Source organism: Rhinatrema bivittatum, chromosome 11, assembly GCF_901001135.1.
Source record: "Rhinatrema bivittatum chromosome 11, aRhiBiv1.1, whole genome shotgun sequence".
NCBI lineage: Eukaryota > Metazoa > Chordata > Amphibia > Gymnophiona > Rhinatrematidae > Rhinatrema > Rhinatrema bivittatum.
In genome coordinates, this window is record NC_042625.1 from 10,223,744 (window position 1) to 10,237,227 (window position 13,484).

At 42.0% G+C, this 13,484-nt stretch overlaps 1 protein-coding gene across 2 annotated transcripts in view; it reads left to right on the forward strand.

Moving 5' to 3' along the window:
* Positions 1-13,484, forward strand: part of TTC28 (tetratricopeptide repeat domain 28) — a 2,190,403-nt gene that overhangs the window by 1,903,739 nt on the left and 273,180 nt on the right. The window lies entirely within an intron of this gene.

Below are 13,484 nucleotides of genomic sequence, written 5' to 3' on the forward strand. Positions count from 1 at the left end.
ATAATGTTTTACAAACAGGACGGCATCAACAACTCTCGGGTCTAAAGGAGTCGTGTGAAAATGAGGTCCTTTTATTGAGCCAAAAGTAGAAGGATTGCCTTTTATAAGCTGTGCTTATTTTCTCTTATCACTAATCAGGTTCATTATAGCATTTTGCATAGCACATGCAGTAATCACAATTGAAATGCCCACTTCAGCCTGTATAACAGAATCGAGGGCAACAAACAGGGACTCAGACATTTGCAAAGTAAGCAATCAGGTAAAAGACCAGGAACTAAAGCTAGCTGTCCCTTGTCAATATTAACAGAACATCTTTTTTAAATGTATTTTCACTCTCCTTTCTTACCACATTTTGGTTTCAATTCAGAGTAAGATGATCCTTTCTCAGGGTAAGAATCATCACAAATTATATCTTGTCTACAGTCTATCTGCAAATACAGGTGCCCTGGATCCCTGATCATCACACACAGTAACTGATCTGTTATCTGATTGGCTCAGTTAACCATTTCGGTGGATGATGTCCCGAGATCAGATAGATTGAGCTAACTGACCTGCGTTAGTTGCTTTGTCTGGATCTAAATGGCCAGTGTCCTAAGCTTCACTCTCGTCCAGCTGCTCTGTGTCATATTTCCCCTTTCCTGAACGCCAGCCTTGTGCCTACCTCTGCTGCTGCCTCCTGCCTGCCACTGCGTTGGAGCTGCCATTTCTATTTATAATAATCTTAGTTTTATAAGTCAAGATATCCAGCTTTTCCCGTTATTGGACTTACTCCAGGTCCCAAGGTGGTCAGATAGCAGGTTAGTTAATCTACTAGTAAGTGATTTTAATGATAGTTATTACAACTGAATGCTCAAAATTCTGATGATGGATATAAAAATGTTAACATGCAGTGAGTGCATCTTCAAAAAGGTAACACAGAGGGGGGGGGGGTGATGGATTTGAGTAAAACAAAATATTATAGTTCTTTCTGGTTTCATATATCTACTCATTTAATATTCTTTTCATATATTTATGACATATGTGACCACGACTGTACACAGCGCTTTTTTATTTTGTACATTCAGTTTTCAGGAGTCTCTCTCTTTGTATAGAATCATGATAAAAGGTCACTTTTATCATTCTCAATCACCATCAATTAATGAAAAGGCAACTGTATATGTAGTTCCTGTGCCATAAGCTATGACCCAGAGAACTGTGAACGTCTGTATTTTAAGCCCCTTATGGTAATGGCCCAGAGAGTTTTGTAAGCATGGAGTGTGTGAGCGTCCGGAGATGGGTTTTGGTGTATTGTGAAGAGACAGAGAGACTGAAGAAAGGATGCCGAGCTTCTTATGAAGCAGTAAGCTCCTGGGGAACTCGCCTTCCTCCCAGGAAAAGATGTTCAGTTTGGTGTGCACCTGGAACAGTCATTAAAAAAGGGGAAGCCTCCTTATACAAAATTTAAGGGGGACTTAGCTCTCACTTTAAATGTTCCCGTGAATTGGAAGAATGTTAAGGGAGAGAGAGAGAGGAGAAGGATTCATGATCTGAAGAGGCTAAGAACAGGCAGCACCCCTGAACATTCCAGGGCCCAATATTCAGTGACCATTGAGTGGGACTTATTGGGACAAGTCTGCCACTGAAAATATCCAGATATCTTTAGGACAGCCTTTCAGCCCGACCAGACTTACCCACATAACATTAACCGGACAGCACTGACTATCAGCACTGACTAGCTAAAGTTTCACTGCACCCCAAGAAAACCTCCAACCCTGCCATTCTGCATGCGGGTACATTTTGTACGGTCCACGGTTTGCCTGGACAAAGTTTACTTGCTCAGAGATTTGAGTACCACCCAAAGTTAGCTGGAGAAATCTTGTGACTATTGATCTCTGAGTGTCTTTTCATGAGAACATATTTCTGGGAAGTATTTAGAAATCTCCCTGGATCCTTTGGTGCTCCCTGTGTCCCAGTGTTCAGAGCACAGCTATCTGGCACTTTTCCTGTGGAGCAGCTTGTAAATAACGTTTTCCTGTAAACACAAGTCAGACCCGTTTTGGAAGCCCAGCGGCTGGAGATGTCTCCCCTTATTTCCTGTGCTTCCACAGAGAGGACTTGGTCAGTACTTTCTCCCACTGTTCAGGACTGTGCCCCCTGATGTCCAGCTTCCTGTATACATTCAGTATACGCAAGAACATCAGCTCAGTGCAATACTCAGATTATTCAGACCCCTTGAGCAGCAGGGCCCGTGCACACTTTCGTTTTCTCAGCAGCTCCCCTAATGGTCTCTTCTGAGTCAGGACTGGTATTGTATCTTCTTCTCCATTAAACAGAGCACTCCTCTTGGAGTCCAGCTAAATTCCAGCAGCAAGGCCTACGTGGAGAGGGGAGCGATGAGATGAGGGTCCAGGGAAGGTTTCTAAGGAAGGGAGAGTTGGCAGATTTGTGCCTGAGAGAAGAGTTTATGCGCGGAATGGCTTTAAAGATTTCCTGATAACTGTTTAAGTATTATTTTTGTTTTGTTGAGATTAACATAACTATGTTCTTATGCCTTTTCATACAAACCAATTAATACTGTATCTGCTGAATTTATCATTGACAAACATAGATATTATGTAGTAACTTGCCAAATTTTATTGCAAGAAGTGCTACATACGGGGAAAAAAAACACGAAACCCCCCTGAAACGTGCAAACACAGTGAAAGTTCAGTATTTTCACGTGGTTTTCTACTCGGAGCCCCTCTTGTGATGAGATTTTGCAGTTTTCATCCAGTCTCCATAATAAACTTCAGTGCGTGGTCTGTGTTGCAAAAACACGCAAGTAGCTCATGATTCTTGAATTGGTAGAAAATGTTTTCACACACTGGTTTTTCACAAAAAAAGCTAATTACGCCTCAAGCTAGACAAATCAAACTTTTAAAGCAAGTGTGTTGCGTGTGCTGGCCACAGCAGGCCCACGGCCCGGCCCACTTACCCCTGTTTGCCTGCTCCAGCACCTGGTTCTGCCTCTCTTGCGGCCGTGGGCAGCTGCCTCCGTGTCCGGGCCGCCCCCCATGCTCCCTGCTCCTCCACAGATGTCTCAACTTTGTGACGAGCCTCCCCCCGTGGTCTGCGGAGAGACACCGCCGTCTCACGCCGAGCCCCTCCCTAGGCGCGCGCGCATCGGCTCTACTTTTAAAGGGGCCGCAGCGGGAAACCATCCTGCAGCCCTGGATGATGACGTCACAGGGTCCCGGTACTTAAGGCTGGGACCAGCCAGTGCTTCCTTGCCTTGGCAACAGGTCTCCATGCTAGTTGTGTGCTTAGTTGCTTGTTCCTGCATTTCCTCCTTGTTCCTGCTTCATTTGTGTTCCTTATCATGATATCCATTCCTGCTCCTGTGTTCTGTGTCTACCCTGGTTGTCTTCTACTGATTGATACCTGACTTGACCTCTGCTTCGTCTGACCACACTAGCTTGACCTCCGCTACATCTGACTTCGCTCCTGCCCATCTCCTGGTTTGACCTTTGCCTTGCCTGACCATTCTCTGACTCCTGGTTTTGATCCATGCTTGGCTTGTCACTCTTCCTTGCCTGCCCTGATTTCAGCCTGCTCTACGACGCTCCCGTTGAACCTACTCTGGACTTGGCCTCTCAGACTTCGGGCCTGTTCTTACTCGGGCACCCTCTGTCTGTCTCTTGTTCTCATTGGCGCCCGGGTCTCCGGGACTCTGCCTCGTCCGGACCGGATCACCTACTTCTACCCCCGCTGCTAGCCTCTGACTGACTTCCTCATCATCCCTAAGAAGACCTCGGGCGGAGGCCCACCTAAGTCCAGCGAGCCCCGGTACCAAGGGCTCAAACTATGGGGAATTGGCAAAGCTCCAGCCGGCCTCTGTCAATCAGCCAGCTCCGCCTGCCAACGGTGAGGAACCGTAGGGCTTTCCCTGCGGGTAGCGTCAACCCCACCTCAGCCCAAGGGTCCACCTCCTGTGCAACAAAGTGTTTTCAACCCGATACTAATTTACCCTTTAGCCTGAGTAGTTTGCAGAATATTCACAATGAATATACATATGCACGTGATAGATTTGCATGTATTTGCAAACATGTAGTTAGCTTTTTATCCAGCTGTACTGTGAGCTCATCTGCATGGGTAGCAAACTTTCATGCAGAGGCCCACCAACCCTCAGGAAATTCCCCAGATTAGTATAACATCCTCATAGCGATGGCAATTTCTGATATCCCCACGGAGCTTGCTGTTCTGTGGGTGCTTTGTATATCTACTTGTCTGCAGAGATCGCCTTTGAGAATGCGGCCAGTGCATACCACGCATGTATACATTTGTACCCACATAGAAGCAGGTGCAAAGTACACAAGTGAAAGTGCGCATACAATTTTGAAAATGAAATCTCCTCACCTGCTTTCACTCCTTAGACCTAACACTGCCCAATTTTTCTGTATGTAATAGTACGAAAAGGACACTGTGGCCACCTCATGGTTTCCTCCCTGCCCCCTTTCTACTTAATATTATACAAATCGATGGTCAGCACACTAGAGAGAGGCGGGATGTGGACAAAAGTCTCTGAGGAGCTGGGGGAGTGGATATTATGTTCACAACACCCATGCTCTGCTCCACCGCCACTGAGAGAAATCACCAGCAGGCAGCAGCACCGCCGAGGCCTTCACTCCTCACTCTCGCATCCCCCGTTCCTTTCGGCCATAATGACTGCATCCAGTCCCAGGCAGGGCCACATGGAGCCGCTCTGACTCCTGCTAGTGCCATTGCTGCAGGTAATGCTGCTGGGATGGACAGAAGAGGAGTACATACGGGTAGGGCCACATGGGTCAGGACTATCTCAGAGGTCAGAGGGAGGAAGCAATGGGCAGTGTGTGGAGCTCAATTTGCAAACTTACTGGAAGTAATTAGTTGAGTCAAAGCCATCAGAGGGTGAAGCAAAAAATGGCAGGTGCAAGATACTGCGGCTGTGGGAGTAACCACTGGCACATTGCGTCAGAGAAGAGCCAGAGTGGGGAGATAGAGGAAGCTTGAGAATCTAGGCCTGAGGTCCTGCACCTCTGGCTCAGAAGAGAGAACAGGACAGGTAGGCAGTAGCTCTCTAGGCGAGGGAGGCCTGATTTGAGGGAGAGAAGCGAACAGCTATCAGACCAGCCAGGATGACAGACAGCTCCTTGGAAGTTGCAGCCCAGGGCACTTAGTGAGCAATGAGCCCCTGTCTTTCCCCACTCTCCTACATAGCAGCAGGTGATTGGTGCTTTACGAATCCTGTCACGCCTACCCCTGATTGGCCTCTGGCTTTGCTTGACCGGATTTTACAGTGTCCAGTTACAAGTAACTGGACACTGTATAAGTGGCTGCAAAACTAGGCTGTCTGGTCCAAAACCTGGCAGTTGGTCACCCTACTCTTATAGCTCAGTGGGAGGTGTATATCAATATTATGTAACCCACTCAAGTGTAATTATGCCAAATAATCACTTTAAATGACCAACAATCATCTTGTTTCCATCTGCCTTACATATAATCATAAGTCACCTTTTGCATTGGTCTCTTGTCCAATCTCTGTCCTTCCTACTTCAAGTTCTGTGGTAAAATCAGTCGCTGAACAATGTTAAGAGTCTGAAATCTGACCATCCACCTGAGGAAGAACATTGTGTTTGAAACCTGGATCTATGTTGGGCATATTATAGAGGCACGAAGGTATCGGACAATCATTACAACATACAAAAAGTGGCAGACTGCCTTTTAACACTGTTGAAAAATGAATGCGCACAAGAGGTTCTAGAAAGGACTGTGTTATAAGTACAAACTGTTATTTTTAAATTGCAAAAGAAATATTTCTTTAAAAAACAGAGATGAAAACAAGATGAATATAGCATTCCTGATGATCTGAAGTGTGATGGTCATTTAAAGTGATTATTAGTATATGTGCATGTTTTTGTATATCAGCCTATGTAGCTGTATTCTATAGTTTTGCTTAAGAATCACAAATTATTTGTGAATTTCAAGCTCAAACGTGTATATGTCAGTCTCGGGCATGAGATAAGTGGGAATAATACAATAGTGGTCTCTTGTGTACTTTGTGGAAATGTTTTAATAGTAAATTAAGTATTCCAAATTCGACTGCTTCCATTGTCCATCGTGCACTTTTCCTGTACTTCATACGGAGTGAGTTTGTAACTTACAGGGAGAATTTTCTGACATTTTTATAAAGTCATGCATAGTAAGAAGGCATTCTCTAAAACAGAGGTTTTCATTCCAGTTCTCAAGTACCCCCTAGCTGGTAGGGATTTTGGGATATCCACAATAAATGTACATGAAATAGATTTGCATACAGTGGAGACAAGTACATACAAATCTATCTCATGCATGTCTGGGTTCTGTGTGCCACAGATTATATAAGGAGTGATATTCACAGGAGGTGAAGTGCAAAGTGGAGATTTTCCTTTTATGAGAAGTTTGTAAAGGCTGCAAAGTGTTGCATTGAAGGAAATTCAGAAGGTTCCAGTGAGAAAAGGTCATCTTTTGGTCAGAGGGTGTCACGGCTAGCTCCCTGACTGACGCTCAAGGCAGCCACTAAGGGCTTGGTTTAAGGACAAGGTTATAAAGTCCCTGACTATACCTGGTTAGGGCTGCAGACCTAAAAAGACCCTCTCCCAGGGTTTCAGAGAGTTAAGGCAGAGATTCTCAACCAGTCTCAGGAAGCCTGAAGGAAAGAAACTAAGGCCTACTAGATTCATCATTTTGCTATAAATATAGCAAAACTAGTGCCCATGATTAAAAAAAAAAAAAAAAGGGGGGGGGTGTGGTTAGGCTAATTTTCCTGGTACAGCATCGCATTGGTATTTTACCTCAACGCATGTTAAATTTATTGCACCCGTGTTATTTTCACATTGCAAGCTGAGAAGTCCATCACATGTTGTGTCACTGACTGGACAGGTTTTTATCGCAATTGGCATGTTGGACTGCTGGCAAGAGAAAGGGAGAGCCTGTGTAGAGATTCACAAAAAAGTTAACTATTTATATCACTGTAAGAGAGGGCACTAGTAACTCGGGGTGAGTTGGGTTTTGGGGGCAGTTTTACATGCACAGTCATATGTACAAACAGCACAGTTCCCATCAGTGAAGATTTAATGTGATTTGGAGGGATGAAAGGTGAAAGAAGAGTAGATTTGTACCATGTTCTCTCTACCTAGCTTGATTGTAGCTAGACCTTTCATCCCTCCAAATCACATTAAATCTTCACTGATGGTAACTGTGCTGTTGGTAAGTATGACTGTGCATGTAAAACTGCCCCCTCTTTCAGTGGTATAAAAAGTTCAGATATACGTGAGCCTTTACAGAGGTCCTCTCCCTGCTCCATTCTCGAACCACAATTCGCGATAAAATCTTTTTCGGCCGGTAACACACAGCTAACACAGGGACACTGCACAGGAAAAAGGTGCAGTTATTTCTGGCGTTAAAACCCGCGCTGCTGTGCCTCTATTGCACGCCACACTAACTGACCTTCATTTCCATTAACTCCTCCCAAAATCCTCCGACTTGAATACAAATGAAAAATTTGCATACACAATTTGCGATGCGGTAGCTATTGTGGGCGTTAGGGCCCTAACTCGATTTGATAAATGACCCTCCAAGATTGTTACAATATCGTTTTGAAGATTTAAATAAACCTGTACTTAACTGTGGTGGGAACTTGATTGGACCAGGAGGCAAATTGAGCCATCAAAGCCTCTCTGCATGGATTCCTGTCTGCAGACCCAGAGGGATTTCTTCCTTGAGCTGATCAGGACATTGTGAGTCACTTACTTTTATTATGCAAATGTAAAGAGAGTCAGGGTAGGCAGAAGAAGATGCTGTGTAAAGAGACGGCAGTAACTGGTTTTTGTTTTTGTTATTGCTACTTCCTGTGCTGTTTCATTGTTTTATTCAGAAGCTACAGCAGTAAAACTATTCTTATGTTGGAGCACAAATCCCGAGTGGACATTGCTGTATTTCTTGGGTGTGTGTCTGGCCCAGCACCGGCTCTGCAGGTAATCCTGCCCCAGCCCATGGCCCCAGAGATATTATCCCCCACCTTTGGAGAGCAACCCCAGTGCTCCCCAAGTCTGGAAACAGGGATTACACATATGGATATTCATTGTGGATATTCTGAAAACCAGACAAGCTAAATGGGAAACTGGTACCGAGTTCAAAATACTTGCTCTAAAAGTCTGATTTGTCCAGAAGACCTTTTGTTGGTTCTGGCCTAAACTCTTGGACATTGTGAGGTCAATAATAAGTTATCTTTATGCAGTTTGATTATTGTCTCTCCCAGTACCTGTGGAAAAATGTGGGCGGCGTTAGGCTGAAAAAGCAAAAGAGTAATTGATGATTGCATTTTCAAATCACTTCATTTATTTATGTAAAAAGTTTTCTATACCGTTGTTCAGTTGTATTCCATCACAACGGTTTACAGTGAGGCACATAAATATATCTTTGGTTACTTGTGTAGATTAGTACTGTCACTAGGGAGTGCCATTAAATTTCGGTAACAAAGTTTCATAAAAAATACTATTTGTATAGTAATATAAATCTTGTCCTTTTCTCTGTTTATCAGCCTTAGATACGTGTATAACTCTACCGTAATGTATATTCTGTTTTAAAAGACACACATAATGCACAATACAGGGTGCTGCGTGCTGATGGTCTGCTGCCAGATTTCATATTCCACTATTCTCCATTCTCTTTGTAGAAGGCTTGGTGGAAAAGCCAGGTTTTTAAACTCTTTTTGAAAAGTTTGAAATCTCTCTTAAGTCTAGGTTCTAAGGGCATGGTGTTCCATAGTATTGGTCCAGCTAATGATAAAGCCCTATCTCTCACTTGGGTCAATCTGGCTGTTTTAACGGACGGAATGGTTAGGAGTGCTTTTTTGGCAGATCTCAGGTTTCTGTGTGGGACATGAACATGTAGGGCTGTGTTCAGCCATTCTGCTTTTTCGTCATGAATCAATTTGTGAATTGTGCAAAGTGTTTTGTATTTATTTATTTTATTTATTTATTTATATATCCTTATATACCGACTTTCAAGTTCATTTCAAGGCAGTTTACAATAAAATTGAGTTGCAGTAGCAAGACTCGAGTAAATACACAAACATATAACATATCCTGATGCTTCTTACATGGCCATTATATAATTGTATAATCTGTATTCAATTGGAAGCCAGTGTAATTCTGCTAAGGTATCCGTAATGTGATCATTTTTTCTTTTACCAGTTAGTAACCTTGCGGCAGAGTTTTGCAGTATTTGTAGTGGTCTTATTGTTGTGTATGGTAGTCCTAGGAAAAGGGCATTAAATAGTCGGTGCTAGCAAATATTAGTGCTTGTAAGACAGTTCTGAAGTTTGTCATTGTTAGTAAAGGTTTTAATTTCCTGAGTACCATAAGTTTGGCGTATCCTTCTTTGACTTTTAAAGATATGTGAGGTTTGAGACTGAGTTCCGTATCTATTATTACACCGAGGTTCCGTACTTTTTTGGCTAATTCTATCTTCTGATTATTCAGCAGTATTGGGGTTTGGATGATCATTAAGTTTTTACATTCTAAATGTAAAAATTCAGTTTTCTCTATATTGATGACTAGTTCCATTTGGTTTAGTAACTGTCTGATGATGTCTAGGTACATGTTTGCTAGTTTATTGTTTTTTCTATTGTGTCTTCAATGGGAAGTAGTAGTTGAATGTCATCTGCATAAATGTAGTGTATGATTCCCAGGCCTGCTAGGAGGTGGCATAGTGGCAGCAGATAAATATTAAACAGGGTTGCAGATAGAGCTGATTCCTGTGGTACTCCTGTTTTTAACTTTACTTTTTCTGATAATACGTTATTTATGCATACTTGGTAAAATCTGTTACTTAGGTATGATTTGAACCAGGCTAAAGTTTTTTCCTGTAGGCCTGTCTCTTTAAAAGTATGTCATGATTTACTGTGTCAAATGCTGCAGAAAGGTCTAGCATCATCAGATTGTAGTGTTTTCCTCTATCAAATCCTCTCAGAATGTTGTCATTCAGTGAGAGCAGCATGGTCTCGGTGCTGTAGTGTTTGCGAAATCCATGCTGTGAAGGTGTAAGGGAAACTGCAGAATCAGCTCAGCATGTTTGACATACAGCACAGAGTAGGATGACCTGACTAAACCATCCTTGAGTCTGGAATGCATAGTTTAGACTGGGACTGTTGGCATAGATCTGATTCTAGGATAGTGAGTAATCCTGTCCCACATACACACAGTCTAGTTTGGCATACCCACTTGTTTACATTAGGCTATAAAAGACAAGCAGCTATGGCTGAAAAATGGGGAGAGCGAGAAACTTACTTTCACTTTGCTGGCATGCAAAGTGCTGCGTGTCCTTTGTAGACGTACAAAGTGACTGGACCCCTTTTGCCTGTGGTGGGCTCTCTCTCTCAGGCAGGCTGATGAAAAGGGTATTGTGAATATTGGCTGAAATATTGTGCACGGATACAGATGTATATGCTTAGCAATATTTTTAATGCTTAGAACTTTTTTTTTTTTTTTTTTTTTTATGTTTAAACAATTTTTATTGGTTTTACAAAAAAAATACAGAATTAAGAGGGTGTTTCCTGAGCCCTCCCATGGTTAGTCAAACCAACAAACAGATACAACTTTTCTCCCCCCCCACCTGACAACTCCCCCCCCCCCCAAACCCCCCCCCCCCTCCCCCCTTGGGGTCCTCTATAGGCTTAGAACTTTACATGCTTAGAACTGTATATTTTAGTGCTTAGAACTGTATATTTTAGTGCTTAGAACTGTATACCTTTAACAGAATTGTTAAGATTGTATATCAATAAACATATTATTTTACTTTTACCTTATTCTCGCCTACCTCATTCCTTACAGAAGGGTATAGTATATTTTGTTATCTAAATACTCAGCCAGTTGTTTTTGTACAGATTTTTCTATTAATTTTGCAATGAGTGGTAAGTTTGATACTGGTATGTAGTTGCTCAGAGTAAGGGGGTCACTGGTCTTTGCTTGGATGTGGGTGCTTTGTAACCGTGTTGTGTTCAGCAATCTTCCTTTTCAAATGACCTTGCCCTGTGGGGAGTTTCAGAATTGCCTTCATTCTGTGATATTTGCAGACACCTTGATTGCTGTGAAATTCTGAATATTACAGCCCAAGAAGTGCGCTGGCTGCCATTGAAAAGCACTGCTCAGCCTCAGACATGCCCACAGGAGGACCCCCATTGTAACTGTGGTATTCCCTGCCACTGTGCCATTACAGGTTCAGAAAATCCCAACTGCCTACTGCTTCCATGGGATCTGAAGCACCCATTGCTTGCTCTGGTCGGAGATAGGGTTCTGAGCTAAGCAGACTTTACTCACAGCCATCGTGATGGTTCCTCAGACTTCAGTTCCTACACTTTCTCTCCTCGAGAAATAAGAAGGAACTGAAATTGATCCTTTCCTCTTTCTTTGGCAATTTCTTGGTTTGTTTCTGATTTTAATAAACTGAGGCCCTTGCTTCCTTTCATTATTTGGCTGTCAAGGTGACAAACGGTTGTTTGCTTTCTCATGAAATCCAGGTCTCAGAGCCAGGTCCTGCAGCTTGCTAGATGTTGGAAGGGAGCCAGTAATCCTGTTGGAAGGGAGCATCCAGCAGCTTTGTAATGGAGTGAACATTTTCATAGGGATTATTTTTCCTAGTACGATTACATTTATTACTCCATTTGCCTTTGTGGAAGGAAACAAAGGTTCCTTTGCCTTCTCTTTTATCATTTGAACATGGATTGTTTTGCAGTAGTGAAAAAAAAAATGTCAGTTTTGCAGGTTGAGGCGTTCTTCCTTCTGCCAAAATAGAACAAATGAATACTGATTGGAGCTGGTCAGCTAGGAAATTACAATGAGCGGCAAACTATTGCCCTTTAACAAATTTGAGTTTGTCATTTATATTTTGACCAGTGGGAGGAGGGGGGTTCATTTGGCTCCAAACTAGAAAGCTGAAACTGGAAACAGTTACTAAAATGTTATTGTGTTGGCAAGTAAATGTGAATTCATCCACCAGGTTCAGATGTAATGACAGGCCTGGTGATCATTTGGATGTATTTATTTATTACATAAAATTGTATTTCTAAATACTGTGGGTTTCCACCTGCAAAATGAGTCACCTTATGACTTGCTAAGGCATTGACACTAACCATTAGGTCAGCTTTGTTTAAATAAACATTCAGCCTATCATTTTCACCTCTCTCTAATCCAAGCTGATAGTATAAAGAGGATGATTATCTGAAGGGGACATTTGACTGATACTGTTCAGCTATTCCAGCTCTTGTAGCTGCGGTTTTATGACAATGTAGTGGTTTGAAAATTAATCTTCTGAACACTGTTGAACATAACAGATTCAAGGGGTGTCCAGTTAAGATTATTACAGCAATAAGCCCTTTAGAGTTTAAGGATTCTGAATCCTTGCTTTTAATTGAAATATGTTTTAAAAGTTTGAAGATCCCAACTCTAGATGTGAAGTCATTTCTCCTACCATTTCAAATGTTTTAAATCGGATCACAGTTTTGAACATCTATAACCTTCATTTATGCCACCAAAATATGAGCAAATGTTTAATGGGGAAATCATATCTAAGATGGAGATATTTTCCTTGGAGATTCCTTTTACCTTTCACTGTCATGTTCCCATGAGTTCTCATGACCTGTACTATGAGTATAAACTAATCCATATAACACTGAAGAGATTCTAATCTATGACACTATCAATCAGTAAAGCCAAGTATCCAAGAAAAATTCTCTTTTGGATAGGAATTTCATTACATCTGTCTATCAGTTCAGTAGTCTTCAAGGACTGGTGCTCTCTCTTTCAATTTGATTTTAGTAATAAGCTTGCCAAATGCTTTATTTAAAGGGTTGGTATTAAAATAACAGTGTTTAGGCTGCATATATTAATTTCTAATGATGCTTTTGTAATTACTGCACATAGAGTGACATGAGTGTTACAGGACTTCAAGTTATGCCAGCCCAGTTTTTTTTTAAATTTCTATGACAAAGCAGTCTGAGATTTTTATAGTTCTCCTTTTCGAATTTAGAAAACACAGTTTCCAGAGTTCTCTTGATTGTAAGTTACAAAACCAGATCTAATCCAACATATCTCTTCTAATGTACATCTGTACATAATAGTTAGTTTAGTTTGGTGATACAGGCTAGTGCTCAGGACCCTTGAGGAACAAGAAAACTGTTGTTTAAACACAAATCTTTAAAGCATTTTATGACTTTTAACTTTATAGGGAAAAACAAGATTAGGTACATCATACCAAAATGCATTGAACTGTGACTTAAAAGCATGCTGTTTTTGCCCTTTAGAAAAAGGTCCTTCCCAGTATGTGCTATGTAAAGGACCCTGAGATCTATAATCTACACCTGCTTCTTGCCTGCCACAGTGTGCGTTGGCCATGGATTGTAATTACCAGCTTCTTGCAGTGAAGATATAAACCATGTTCCTTTTACTGCAGTA